This window comes from Sapajus apella, unplaced genomic scaffold, assembly GCF_009761245.1.
Source record: "Sapajus apella isolate SASKATOON/1434 unplaced genomic scaffold, GSC_monkey_1.0 scaffold104, whole genome shotgun sequence".
NCBI classification, from domain to species: Eukaryota; Metazoa; Chordata; class Mammalia; order Primates; family Cebidae; genus Sapajus; species Sapajus apella.
In genome coordinates, this window is record NW_022437044.1 from 4,360,655 (window position 1) to 4,374,264 (window position 13,610).

A 13,610-nucleotide genomic window follows, 5' to 3' on the forward strand; every position below is an offset into this window, starting at 1 on the left:
GTCTTATATATCTGGGTATTTCTGTGTTGGGTGCATATATGTTTAGGATCTTTAGCTCTTCTTGTTACATTGATTCTTTTATCTTTATGTAATATCCTTCTTTGCTTCTTATAATCTTTGTTGCTTTGAAATCTATTTTATCAGCAAAAATTGCAACTCCTGCTTTCTATTTATTTATTTTGGCTCTCCATTTGGTTGGTAAATTTTTCACCATCCCTTGTTTTGAGTCTTTATGTATCCTTGCATGTGAGATGGATCTGGATGTAGCATACCAATGGGTCTTGGCTTTTTTTGCCTGTCTGTGTCTTTGGATTAGGGGATTTAGTCGATTTAAATTTAGAATTAATAATAATATATGTGTATTTGATACTGTCATTTAATGTTAGCTGGCTGTTTTGCCCATTAGTTGATGCAATTTCTTAATTATGTTGATGTTCTTTATTTTTTGGTATTTTTTAGAAAGGCTGATACTGGTTGTTCCTTTCTATTTGTAGTGGTTCCTTCAGAAGCTCTTGTAAAGCAGGCCTGGTGGTGATGAAATGTCTGAGTGCTTGCTTGTTCACAAAAGATTTTATTTTTCCTTCGCTTATGAAGCTTAGTTTGGCTGGATGTAAAATTCTGGGTTGAAAGTTCTTTTCTTTAAGGATGTTGAATATTGGCCCCCACTCTCTTCTGGCTTGTAGGGTTTCTACTGAGAGATCTGCTGTGAGTCTGATGGGCTTCCCTTTGTGGGTAACCTGACCTTTCTCTCTGGCTGCCCTCAGTATTTTCTCTTTCATTTCAACCCTGGTGAATCTGGCGATTATGTGCCTTGAGGTTGGTCTTCTTGAGGAATATCTTTGTGGTGTTCTCTGTATTACCTGGAGTTGAATATTGTCCTGCCTTGCTAGGTTGGGAAAGTTTTCCTGAATAATATCCTGAAGCGTATTTTCCAGCTTGGACTGATTCTCTTCGACACATTCAGGCACACCTATCAAACCTAGATTATGTCTTTTCACATAGTCCCATATTTCTTGGAGACTTTGCTCGTTCTTTTTTATCCTTTTTTCTCTAATCTTGTCTTTTTGTTTTATTTCATGAAGTTGGTCTTCGACCTCTGATATCTTTTCTTCTGCATGATCAATTTGGCTGTTAAAACTTGTGCATAGTTCGTGAAGTTCTCGTGTTGTATTTTCAGCTGCATTAATTCACTTATATTCCTCTCTAAATTGTATGTTATTGTTAACATTTCTTCAAACCTTTTTTCAAAGTTCTTGGTTTCTTTGCATTGGGTTAGAACAAGTTCTTTTAATTCCCAGAAGTTTCTTATCATCCACTTTTTAAAGCCTGCTTCTGCTAATGGAACACAGTCTTTCTCCATCAGGCCTTGTTCTGTTGCTGATGAGGAACTGTGATCCCCTATAGAGGGAGAGGCGTTCTGATTTTGGGTATTCTCAGCCTTTTTAGGCTGGTTTCTTCCCTTCGTTATAGATTTATCCATCTGTGGTCTTTATAATTACCGTCTTTATAGTCGGGCTTCTGAATGGACGATCAACTTGTTGATTCCCGGCGCTAGAATCTGAGCAACCCACTGCGCCGGCCAAAACGGCGGCTTTAAGATTGATGGTGCTTTTCTGACTCTGCACCAAGAACCGCCGCTCCAAGGCAGCGGCAAAACTGCTTCACTGGCCTCAAGAGTCGCGCTGGCGACACGTGGGGCTCCTCCGCTGGGAATCTCCTCGTGTGTGAGCAACAAAAATTGATCTGAAAGTGTGGCGTCCTCTCGTTCTCTGCTCTTTCAGTGGGAGCTGCAATCCCGAGCTGCTAGTGATCAGCCATCTTGGATCTCTCTCCCGGCTTGTAGGGTTTCTGCTCATATTTTATTTTCTTTTTCTGGGACAGAGGGAAAGTTAAAAGGTGACAGACAAAAAAAAATAATATTTCACAAATACATTGAGTTTAGAATATGGATTCATACTAAATATATACCTTGGTTGCTTACAAAATTCGTTGGAAGTTTTTAGAATAAGGATAATAGAACAGAACATCAAGTAACCAAAAATTGTTACCTGCGACAAATACACAGGCATTAGCATCTTCAGATTATTGAACCAAAGATTTTGTAACCTATTTTTCATTTCACTTTCTGTTTTATTAAATAATAGTTTACTCATTTTTTATATACTCTTATATTTCCAATTTGTTTGTATTTGCAAAGTAATCCCATGGCACCTCAAGAGCAAAAGCCTTTCAGTTAATATAAACTGGACATTTGAATTCAAGAAAGTCGAAAAAATGAGTCATTTTCCCCTTTGTGATAAGGGAATTTACTAAAACCACAGTGATTATTGAGATATCAGCATTTCATTAATTAGAATTTTACTAACACCAAGTCTTCCCTAATTATTCTTCGTATTTTTCCTTTTATTATTATGATTAGGAAGGTGAGGTGAAATTAAAAACATTTCTGTTATTTCATAAAATTGGATTAATGAGGTAAATATTTCACAGTATGACAAAGGTGCATAATATGCTACTTGTCAAAGTCATTCTTAATAATTTACTCTCCCATCTCTGTTTTATAAATTCTATTTCCTTTTGAACTATTTTTGTAGTTTTTCTTTTAATTTTACTTTTATGTTTAATTGATAGGGCTTCCTTCAGCTGTTATTAGAAGTCTCTTCAATGGTGTTCACTTCTTCTAATAGTTTTATTATTTAAACATGCTACAATTCAAAATGCCATTCTTTAGTTTCTCTTCATTAGTTCATTCTACTTACATTAACCCTTTATTCTGCTTTCATTGGATTTTTGCTCTGACTTTGTACTCTGCCCATTCATGTCAAAAACAGTCTGTTTCAATTCACCTTTTTTTTTTTTACTTTGTCATTGTTATGATTTAGAAAGTGCCATTTCTTTATGATAATAAACACAAAAAGCAGGAATCACTGAATCATAGAAATTATAAGAGTATATGTTTCCAGAAAAGGATTTCTGTGAATGAGTAATGGAGGCCGGGTGTGGTGGCTCCCACCTGTAATCCCAGCACTTTGGGAGACTGAGGCAGGTAGATCACAAGGTCAGGAGATCAAGACCATCCTGGCCAACATAGTGAAACCCTGTCTTTACTAAAAATACAAAAATTAGCCGGGTGTTGTGGCATGTGCCTGTAATCCTAGCTACTCGGGAGGCTGAAGCAGGAGAATCCCTTGAACCAGGGAGTCGGAGGTTGCAATGAGCCAAGATTGCACCACTGCACTCCAGGCTGGGGACAGAAACTCCATCTCAGGGGGAAAAAAATAAAAAAAGGAAAAAGAGGAGGGAGTATGTCCCTACTATATATATTCTTAAGCAACATATATCTCCATAAATGAAATATGGGTACAGAACAGCATACTGTGAAGAATAATGAAAGAGTAATACAATAAGGTTTCATGAAAATCTTGTATCAGGTGAGTTATTGAATTACTGAGAATTAAGTTAAATCTAGTGCTCAATTTGACCAAAAAAAAAAAAAATGCTGTCATTTGGTTTAAAACAGCAAGAGAAATTTCCGCTTCAGCCAACAAAGCATTAGCTGCTTGATACAAACAGATCCATTGCTTTAGAGTGAACCTGCAGAAAAGTATTCTAATATGTGTGTATACTTGGTCAAAGGCACAGAACCTTTTATATAGATTTTTAGAGGATATTATAAGTTTCAAAAGGATTATGACTACATAAGGATTTATAATAATCTTCACATTATTCAAGATATTTACATGTATACACAGTACTTTGAACATAGATCCCTAGTGTCAGAATTTCACTAAGCCTGGATTTTACCCTAAAGAGAAAGGGATTTGATCTGAATAAAAAATTTGATGCTTAAGAATATTTACCTCTTAATTTTCGCTGCAACCTCAAGTTTCCTGCAGATGAAAACATTTCTAGTGTATTCATCTGTCACATTTGCCCTAAGAGGCTACTAGATTTAAATGTAAATTTTTATATCAAGATTAACCTAGCAGCTTATTAGTAAGCATATTATTTGAAATAAAAGAATTCAAAACCAAGTGTACATATATGTATATGTGAGCATATTTATATATTTTAACCCTGAAGATATTTTAAACTTTGAGCAGTAATTTTTTATGAACACATTTTTAAGATTTTTAATAAGATGATTGATATTTTTATTTTTAGTAATTTAAGTTCCCAAACTATCAAAGTTAGTGTTCATTTCTTAACAATACTAGAATCGACATTATGCCTTTTTATTTAAGAATTGTTATTTTTGGTTATTGTAGGTTTCTGTGATGTTAGTATTAAAAATGTCAAAGAAAAATTCATATGGCTATCAATCTAGAGGACACTGATCTACAAATGATGATTTGAATTGCCAACCTCTTAAGAAATCTTGTATTTCTGGCAGTGACAAATCTAAAGCTCAAAGCATATTCATATACACAAAGGAAATTTTTAAAGACTCTTCCAAGTTACTATAAATAATAAAGTGTTGTTTATAATAACAAAGACCTGGAACCAACCCAAATGCCCATCGATGATAGACTGGACAAGGAAAATATGGCACATATACACCGTGGAATACTATGCAGCCATAAAAAATGATGAGCTCATATCCTTTGTAGGGACATGGATGAATCTGGAAACCATCATTCTCAGCAAACAGACACAAGGACAGAAAATCAAACACCACATGTTCTCACTCATAGGTGGTTGTTGAACAATGGGAACACATGGACACAGGGAGGGGAGCATCACACACTGGGGTCTATTGGGGGAGCAGGGTAGGGAAAGTGGGGGCTGGGTAGGTTAGGGAGGGATAACTTGGGGAGCAATGCCAGATACAGATGATGGGGGGATGGAGGCAGCCAACCTCATTGCCATGTATGTACCTATGCAACAATCCTGCATGATCTGCACATGTACCCCGGAACCTAAAGTACAATAAAAATAAATAAAATAAAATAAAATAAATGAATAAAGTATTATTCACTTATAATTACCTTTACTCCTTTCTCTTTATGTCATATACATTTTTCCTGCTAGAAAATGTTATGAACATAGTCCATATTTCAAATACACTCTAACTATACTGCTACCCTTCCTAGCAAAAATCCTAGAATAATTATTTTGTATTTTTTTTCTTTAAATCACTGCTTATTCTCATCTCAACTAAGATTTCACCCACACCACTCCAAAGAGACGTATCTTTGCAAGGTTAAGCAGTGAATCCATTGTCTTCTTATTTATCCTCTTCAGATACAACTTAACTTTCTCTCATTATAAAACCTTGTTTGTTCTCTAGGCTCCTGTAATGTTTTATTCTTCTCCTGTATCTCCTGCCACTTAAATGTTGAATTCAAATAAGCTTTCTTCAATTTTCTTTTGTTTTCAATGTATAGTTTTCTCTAAGTAGTTTTATCTAGTGCCACAGTTTTAACATCAATATTCAACCACTGACTAAATATTTCAAATGGGTTCTCAAATAGTGATTTTTAACTTTATATGTGTTTGTGTTGTATGTATCTGTGGGTGTATGTACATATATGTACTATTCTCACCCATTCTGCTTCTTCCTATGGTTCTACATTTCAATAAATAGTACCTATTTGTTCAGGCCTAGAATGAAAATATGTCTTTGATTCCTCTCCTTCCTGATATTCAAACCCATTCTATTTACACATTCTGTAGACTGCACCTCTAAGAAACTATAAAATCTAAACATTTCTTAGAAATTCTACTATTACTACTTGAGTGGGGAGTTTAGACGGAGGTAGGGATGGTTAATGGGTACAAATACTAGTTAGAAAAATGAATAAGACCTACTATTTGATAGCACCACAGCGTGACTATAGACAATAACAACTTAATTGTGCATTTAAAAATAACTAAAAGAGTGTAATTGGATTGTTTGCAACTCAAAAGATAAATGCTTGAGGAGATGGATACCCCATTCTCCATGATGTGCTTATTTCACATCACATGCCTGTACCTCTCATGTATCCCACAAATATATAAAGCTACTGTGTACCCACAAATATTAAAATTTAAAAAGTAAAGAAATTCTATTACTACTTTGTTAAAAAAAAAAAAAAAAAACCATCTTATCTTGTCTGGATTATGCTGGGAAACAAACAAAATTCCTAACTTGTCTCTTCGCCTTTATTCTAGTCAGTATGTTCAAAACAATAAGAAAAATAAGGTTTTTTAAAGGGTCTATAAAATTGCATCAAACCCTTGCTTAAACTTTAGTGGCTCTCCATAGTAGAAATAATATTAACCAAAACAACTTATCATGGCCTTTAAAACCTACCGACTATTGCCCCTGCTTCACCTCCTTCCATTCTTGCCACCTATATTCATGTGCAGCCTCGCTGGGTTTTTTCTGACCTGGAATACTCCAAGTCTAATCTCATACCAAGTAATTAACTTATTACCACACCTTCTTGGAACAGCCTTATCCTAGATCTCTGCTTAGCTACTTCCTTTTCATGATTCAAGTCTCAAATATTTCCTTCTCGGGTACACGTTCCGTGGGTACCGTATTTAAGTCAGTTAAATAGCCATCATTTTCCGTGGCTGCTATATTTAATCACTGGCCATCGCTCATCATGGCTACTCTATTTAAAACAGTGTCGTGCTGTTATTCTATTACATGACATTTTTCATTGAATTAATCATTGACTAAAATTGTTTTATTTATTTGTTCATGTGTATATACAGCATGATCTTTCTCTCTCTCTCTCCCTCTCTCTCTCTCTCTCTCTCTCTCTCTGTTTCATTAACAGCTAAGTCCTCAGCATGTAAACTAAGGCATGAAAATCATTAGGAGCTCAAAAGATATTCATTGACTAATGTATGTGAAGCTCCCTTTTATTTTGTATTTACCCATACAACTGTCATATTAGGTATCCAAAAATATATTTGCAAATATAATCCGATTAATTTTGCATGTGATAATAGTCACAAATTCGTCACTTGAGTTTCACATGTTACTCTTGTGACTAGGAAGCAATTTTGTCACTATTTTTTAAGAATTTAGGAATTGTTTTATCACTGAAATTTGTTGGTGTTAATCCCTTGCCTAAGGATTCTTTTCAAAATATTATTGTAAGATTAGTTAGCTGTTCCAGAAGTTAAAAGGAAAAGAGGAAAACACAACAGAAAAGGAAAAATTTAAACTCTTCTTTCATAGAGGAAAAAGCTAAGCTTTCTAAGCAGTATTCTAATTCTAGCCTTAGATCAAATAACAAAATTAAGTACTGTAGTAAATTATAATGCTGATCATTTTAGTGACTACAATGTTGACCAGATCTCAATATGGTCTTTCAGAGCCTCTTGTGTAAGACCATTCATTTTCTTTCATTTCCTGGGCTCTGTGACCTTCATAAGATATTAAATGTTACTAAATGCAATCAGTGAAATGTCTTCTGGTTCTTTCCATGGAGTGATAAAAACAGAAAGTAGGATTATCGGTGATTAGTTCCATGTCTAACTGTATCATTCTATTCATTATGTACTTTTTTTCTATCATTATTATTTCTACATTACTACATGAAATTGCTATTTCTTTTTACACCCCTAATTAGTTAGGAGCTATATTTGTGATGGCACAACTCATGAGGTGTGGTGAACCGTTAATTAGATTTAAGTTGCACAAGTATCCACACAACGGAGTGCAGAACTGCATGAAGATACTTAGCATTGGTTTTATAATTGTGAGAAGACTGAAGGAGACAGAAATGGTCTGAGATATAGAAGGTAATATGTCTTGAGATTGCCTCTTTATCAGTTTTCAATCATTCCTAACAGCAGTTTTTCTAGCTTACATCTAAATAGGAATTTTTGTAATCTACATGTTTAAGCTGAAGATTTTTCTTAAAGATCTTCCTATCTGTACTGACAGACAGTACACACAGATCTAACGGAACCGTCAATTTAATGTTAATGCTTTTTTTGACAGGTTGCTAGAATCCTTAAATTTTATTTCATGCTGAATAAGTGAAAGAGAGTAATGTATGAAAATCAGGCATGCATCTTCCATTATTAAGTTATAAAAATGAAACACTCTATTTCCCAAAGAGCAAAAATCTTTACAAAATTAGTAGATACCTTTTAAAGATATTTTGTCATCACATTAAAATCTGTTATGACCATTTACCTCTCTCAGTTTTGCTGTTCTATTTAATTTCAAAGTTACATATGACACATATTTTCCTCAATTGCATATCACTCCTACCCATAATATCATCAATATCATGTACTTGTTTAACTTCTTTAGTCTACCTTCAGCTTTGGATCAGCTAAGCAAGATTTCAGTAAATGTCTTGTTGTGCTAATAATATGGTATGGGACAGGGCTCAGCTCCTTCCCCTGATGGGATGTGTCCGAGGTTCTTGGGCTCTCGCTCACCCAGGAATGAGGAGAGGGCCCTGGTAGCATGTGGTGAGCTTGCTCAAGTAAATATTGGACCCAAAGAGTTTTGCAGAGAGTGATTTACTAAGCAGAGAGAGAGAGAGAGAGGGAGAGAAGTAGAGAGAGCTCCCATGCTGTTGTGGGAGGGGATCCCAGAGAGGGAAATCCCTATAGGGTTAGAGGGAGAGACAGCTCCCACGTTACTGTGGGAGGGGATTCAGAGATGGAATCCCTGTAGGTAAGGGAGTAGGGGGTGGATTTTAACCCCAGAGTTACTCCTGCCCCATTCAAGTTCTTGTCCATTGAGAGGAGCTTTTCGAAACTTCCTCTGGAGTGATTGGTCTTCAACTCTGATATTGGATTGGTTACCTGGTCTGCAATCAAATCATCCTCCCTCGGGGCTTTTGGAAGGCTTTCTAAACACAGGAAGCTCACCTGGGCTTTCTTCCCAGCCCACAGGGGGAAAGTTAGACAAAAACTCTAATTTCCTGTATGGGGATGTGGATGAAGGCCTGTAGGGCATGTCACTGCGCAATTTCTGCCTTTGAAACCACGCCCCGTGTGGACTCGGTCTTCCTTAACACAATCCCTCACTAACACTACACTACAGACTGTGGATACAAATAGAGCTTAAAAAAAAAAAAAAAAAAGTTGCTGCCCTCCAGAGACTCACATTCTTGAAGGGAAGCCAGGCAAGCAAAAAATAAATAAAATGCACTGTGATTCATATGATAATTTACTAATTTTCAAGGTACAGAAATGAGATAAAGGTAATTGATTGTAATGAGAAAAGGGTGACACAGAAGATTTTATATAGGATTTGAAACCTTACTTGAATTTAAAAGACAGAATGGGTATTTTTTTTTAGCAGAGGAAAGTTAAGAGACATTTGAATCCTAGAGATATCCAAGTGAAAAGGCAACGAGGGTAGGAAGAACAGGAGAGCTTCCAGGCAAAACAATGACCTTGCATTCACTTAAATGGAAAATATGAAAACATAAACAGCAGGAGACAATCTTGAAGGATCCATCAGACTTCGAAAGCTTTTGCCTGATATCCTTAGGAACTTGAAATATATAAGAACGGAGTTATTATTTTCCCTATGAATTCCTTCTTTATCATTGTCTTGCTCTTGAATTAGGTATTTAACAGATATATATAAGGAATCTATTTCCTTTTATTATCCTTCTACAGGTCATTAATAAAAAACTGCAGTTAAACACAGTTTCTGCCTTTTGTCAGTCAAAGTATTGGTAATGTCATATTCACCAAATTTCAAATTTTGAAAACACAAAATTTCTTTTTATTTATTAATAATACTGAAAAAGTAACTGCAGGAAATAAAAATAAAAGTGGCTCTCAATCAAACTTTCTATTGCATTCTTCTCCACTGTGACTGCCATCCTAAGGGACAAACAGAAGAAAGCCTTTTCCAGTTCTAACAGTAGGCCCTGAAACCTTGATGTGATAGTTTAATCAACATGCCACTATATTGTATTTCCATTCCTCTCTTTTATATTACATGAAAAATATCTCACTAACAAAGCAGAGTCCTGAAAGGACACAGAAAAATCCTGGATGTTTTCAATTTGTGTTGTTAATTGATAATTATGATGATTAAAATTATTGCCAAACTTTTTAGGTATTGACCTCTAATTTTTCATTCACAATTCTGCACATTAAAAAAGCCTATTGTAAATAATTAGGTAATTGGCAATTAGGCATACAGTTATAGTACTCATGTAATTATCTAAAAGACAATTAGGCATGCAATGGGCATGTTTTGGCACATTCAGTTTGTATAAGCAAACATCTTTACAGAATGCAGGGACTGTTGTTAATCACAAATCTTAAGATCAAATTGAGTTTGTGTCTGCTGGTGAATTAACAGATTTAGTCATGGGCCAATGTGTGCTAATATCATAGAAAGAAAGGCAAATAATCAGGCTGGTCACAATGGCTCACACTTGTCATTTCAGCACTTTGGGAGGCCAAGGCAGGAGGATCATTTGAGCCCAGGGGTTAAAGACTAGCTTGGGCAGCATAGTAAGATCTTGTCTATAACAAAAATAAATTAGCCAGGAGTAGTGGCACATGCATCATCCCAGCTACTGGGGAGGCTGAGGCAGGAGGATTGCTTGAGTCCAGGAGGTTGAGGCTGCAGTGAGCTGTGATCACACCGCTACCCTCTAGCTTGGGTGACAGAACAAGACTTTATCTCAGAAGAAGAAAGAAAAAGAAAGAAGAAAAGGAAAGAAAGAAAAGAAAGAAAGAAAGAGAGAGAAAAAGAAAGAAAGAGAGAAGAAAGAGAGAAGAAAGGGAGAAAGGGAAAGAAAGAAAGAAAAGAAAGAGAGAGAGAGAGAAAGAAAGAAAAAACAAATGAACAGCTAAAAAGACACCAGTGCCTTTATAGGACAATAAAGTCTATGGGGTAATTTTATCCCTCCCCTCTCCTCCCCTGCCCACCCCAAATCAAAATTTTAAAATCTGATCAAGCCTCTGGGTCCAACTACCCATTTAAAGGAACTAGAGGATAGAAGAACATAATAAACACCACCACAGAGATGTAATCACTCCATGGGAAACTATATCACTAATAGAATCTATATCTATATCTATATCTATATCTATATCTGTATCTATATCTATCTATCTATCTATCTATCTATCTATCTATCTATTTTCTGAGATGGGGTCTTTCTCTGTCAACCAGACTGGAATGCAGTGGCAGATACCTGACTCCCTGCAAACTTGAACTCCTGTACTCAAGCAATCTTCCCACTTCAGCTTTGCCAGTAGCTGGGATGATAAGGCGTGCACCACCACACACAGCTAATTTTTGAATTTTTTGTAGAGACAATGTCTCACTATGTTGCCCAGACTGGTAATCTATATTTTTTAACAAAATGTCATGAAAAAATATTAATGGAGAACCTGTAGAAGAAAAGAGGCTTAAGAGGCATATGTATTGCAATTACATTATTTTGACCATTACTCAAAATATATACACTGAAGTGTGTGTGTATGCATGTGTGTGTGTGTTTGTGTATGCACGTGTGTGTTTGTGTGTGTGTGTGCACATCTGTGTGTGATGAGAAAGAGAGAAATTTTGGGGACAATGAAAGTTTGAACACTGACTAGATATTTAATAATAAAGAAATATTGTTAGTTTTTTGGTGTGATAATGGCATTGTGTTATAAGTTTTAAAGATTCCTTCCTTTTATAACCTTAATTTTTCTGAATAATTATAGATACATAGGAAGTTACTAAAACAGTAGACAACTACCCTTAAATTTCACTCAATGGTAGCATTTTAAACAACTGTAGTACATTATCAAAGCCAGGAAACTGAAATTGGTACAATCACCAGCCTTATCCAGATGTCACTGGTTTTATATCCATTTGTGTGTATGGGTGTGTATTTAGTTCCTGTAATTTTAGCATATGTGTGGATTTGTGTGACTACAACCACAATCCAGATAGAGAAGAGTTTCAACACCTCAAGGATCCCTGCTACTGCCCTTTTATTGTATTCATAGTATTTTAATTATCTACTTAGAGTCAGGATCTCACTCTGTCTCTTAGGCTGGAGTGCAGTGGTGCTATCATGGCTCACTGCAGCCTCAACCTCTGGGGTCAAGCAATCCTTCTACCTCAGCCTCCAAAGTGCTAGGATTATAGGTGCGAGATACTATACCCAGCCCACACTTTTATAATAGAAGCCACTCCCCTTCTTCCCCACTTTTTAATATTGGGCAATGAAAAATCTACTCTTTATCTTTATAATTTTGTAATTTAAACTATCTATACATATTAATTAATACAGTATGTAAGCGTTTGGATTAAGGTATTCACTCAGCATAATTCCCCAAAGATTCATTCAAGTTGTGTATACAAAGAGTTCATTTCTTTGTATTGCTGGGTAGTATTCCATTATATGTATGTATCACAATTTATTTAATGATTTACCCATTGAAGGAAATCTGAGTTCTTTTGCAACTTTTAATGTTTATGAATAAAGCTGGTGTAAATATTCCCATGTAGGTTTTTGTGTAAATATAAATTTTAATTTTTTGTGAAAAATTGCCAAGAGTGTAGTTGTTGGGTCATATGGTAGTTGCACATTTAGTTTTAAAGGTAACTGTCAAAACGTTTTCAAACAGACTGTGAGTAACATTATGCATTCCCACCAGCAATGTATAAATGATACAGTTTCTCTGCACTCTCACCCATATTTGACATGGTCATTGTGTTTTATTTTTGGCATTCTAATAGGCCCATAGTGATAGCTCAATGTGGTTTTAATCTGCATTTCCCTGATGGCTAATGGTTTTGAACATCTTTAAAAATGATTAATGTGACATATATATATTCTCTTGGGTGAAACGTGTTTATATCTTTTGCTCATTTTCTAATTTAATTGTTTTGTTTTCGTTTACTATTATTATTATTATACTGTAAGCTCTGGGATACATGTTCAGAATGTATAGGTTTATTACATAGGTATACACGTGCCATAGTGGTTTGCTGCACCCATCAACCCATCATCTACATAAGGTATTACTCCTAATGCTATCCCTCCCCAGCCCCCCACCCCCAGACAGACCCCAGTGTGTGATGTTCCCCTCCCTGTGTCCATGTGTTCCCTTGTTTAACTCCCACTTATGAGTGAGGACATGCGGTGGTATTCTGTTCCTGTGTTAGATTGCTGAGATTGATGGTTTCCAGCTTCATCCATGTCCCTGCAAAGGACATGAACTCTTCCATTTTTATGGCTATGTAGTATTCCATGGTGTATATGTGCCACATTTTCTTTATCCAGTCTATCATTGATGGGCATTCGGGTTGGTTCCAAGTCTTTGCTATTGTGAACACTGCTGCAATAAGCATACTTGTTCATGTGACTTTATAGTAGAATGATTTATAATTCTTTGGGTATATAACCAGTAATGGAATTGCTGGGTCAAATAGTATATCTGTTTCTAGATCCTTGAGAAATTTCCACATTGTCTTCCACAATGGTTGGACTAAGTTACACTTCCAGCAACCGTATAAAAGTGTTACTATTTCTCCACATCCTCTCCAGTATCTGTTGTTTCCAGACTTTTTAATGACTACCATTCTAACTGGAATTTCATATCCAGCCAAAGTAAGCTTCATAAGTGATGGAAAAATAAAATGCTTTACAGACAAGCAAATGCTGAGAGAT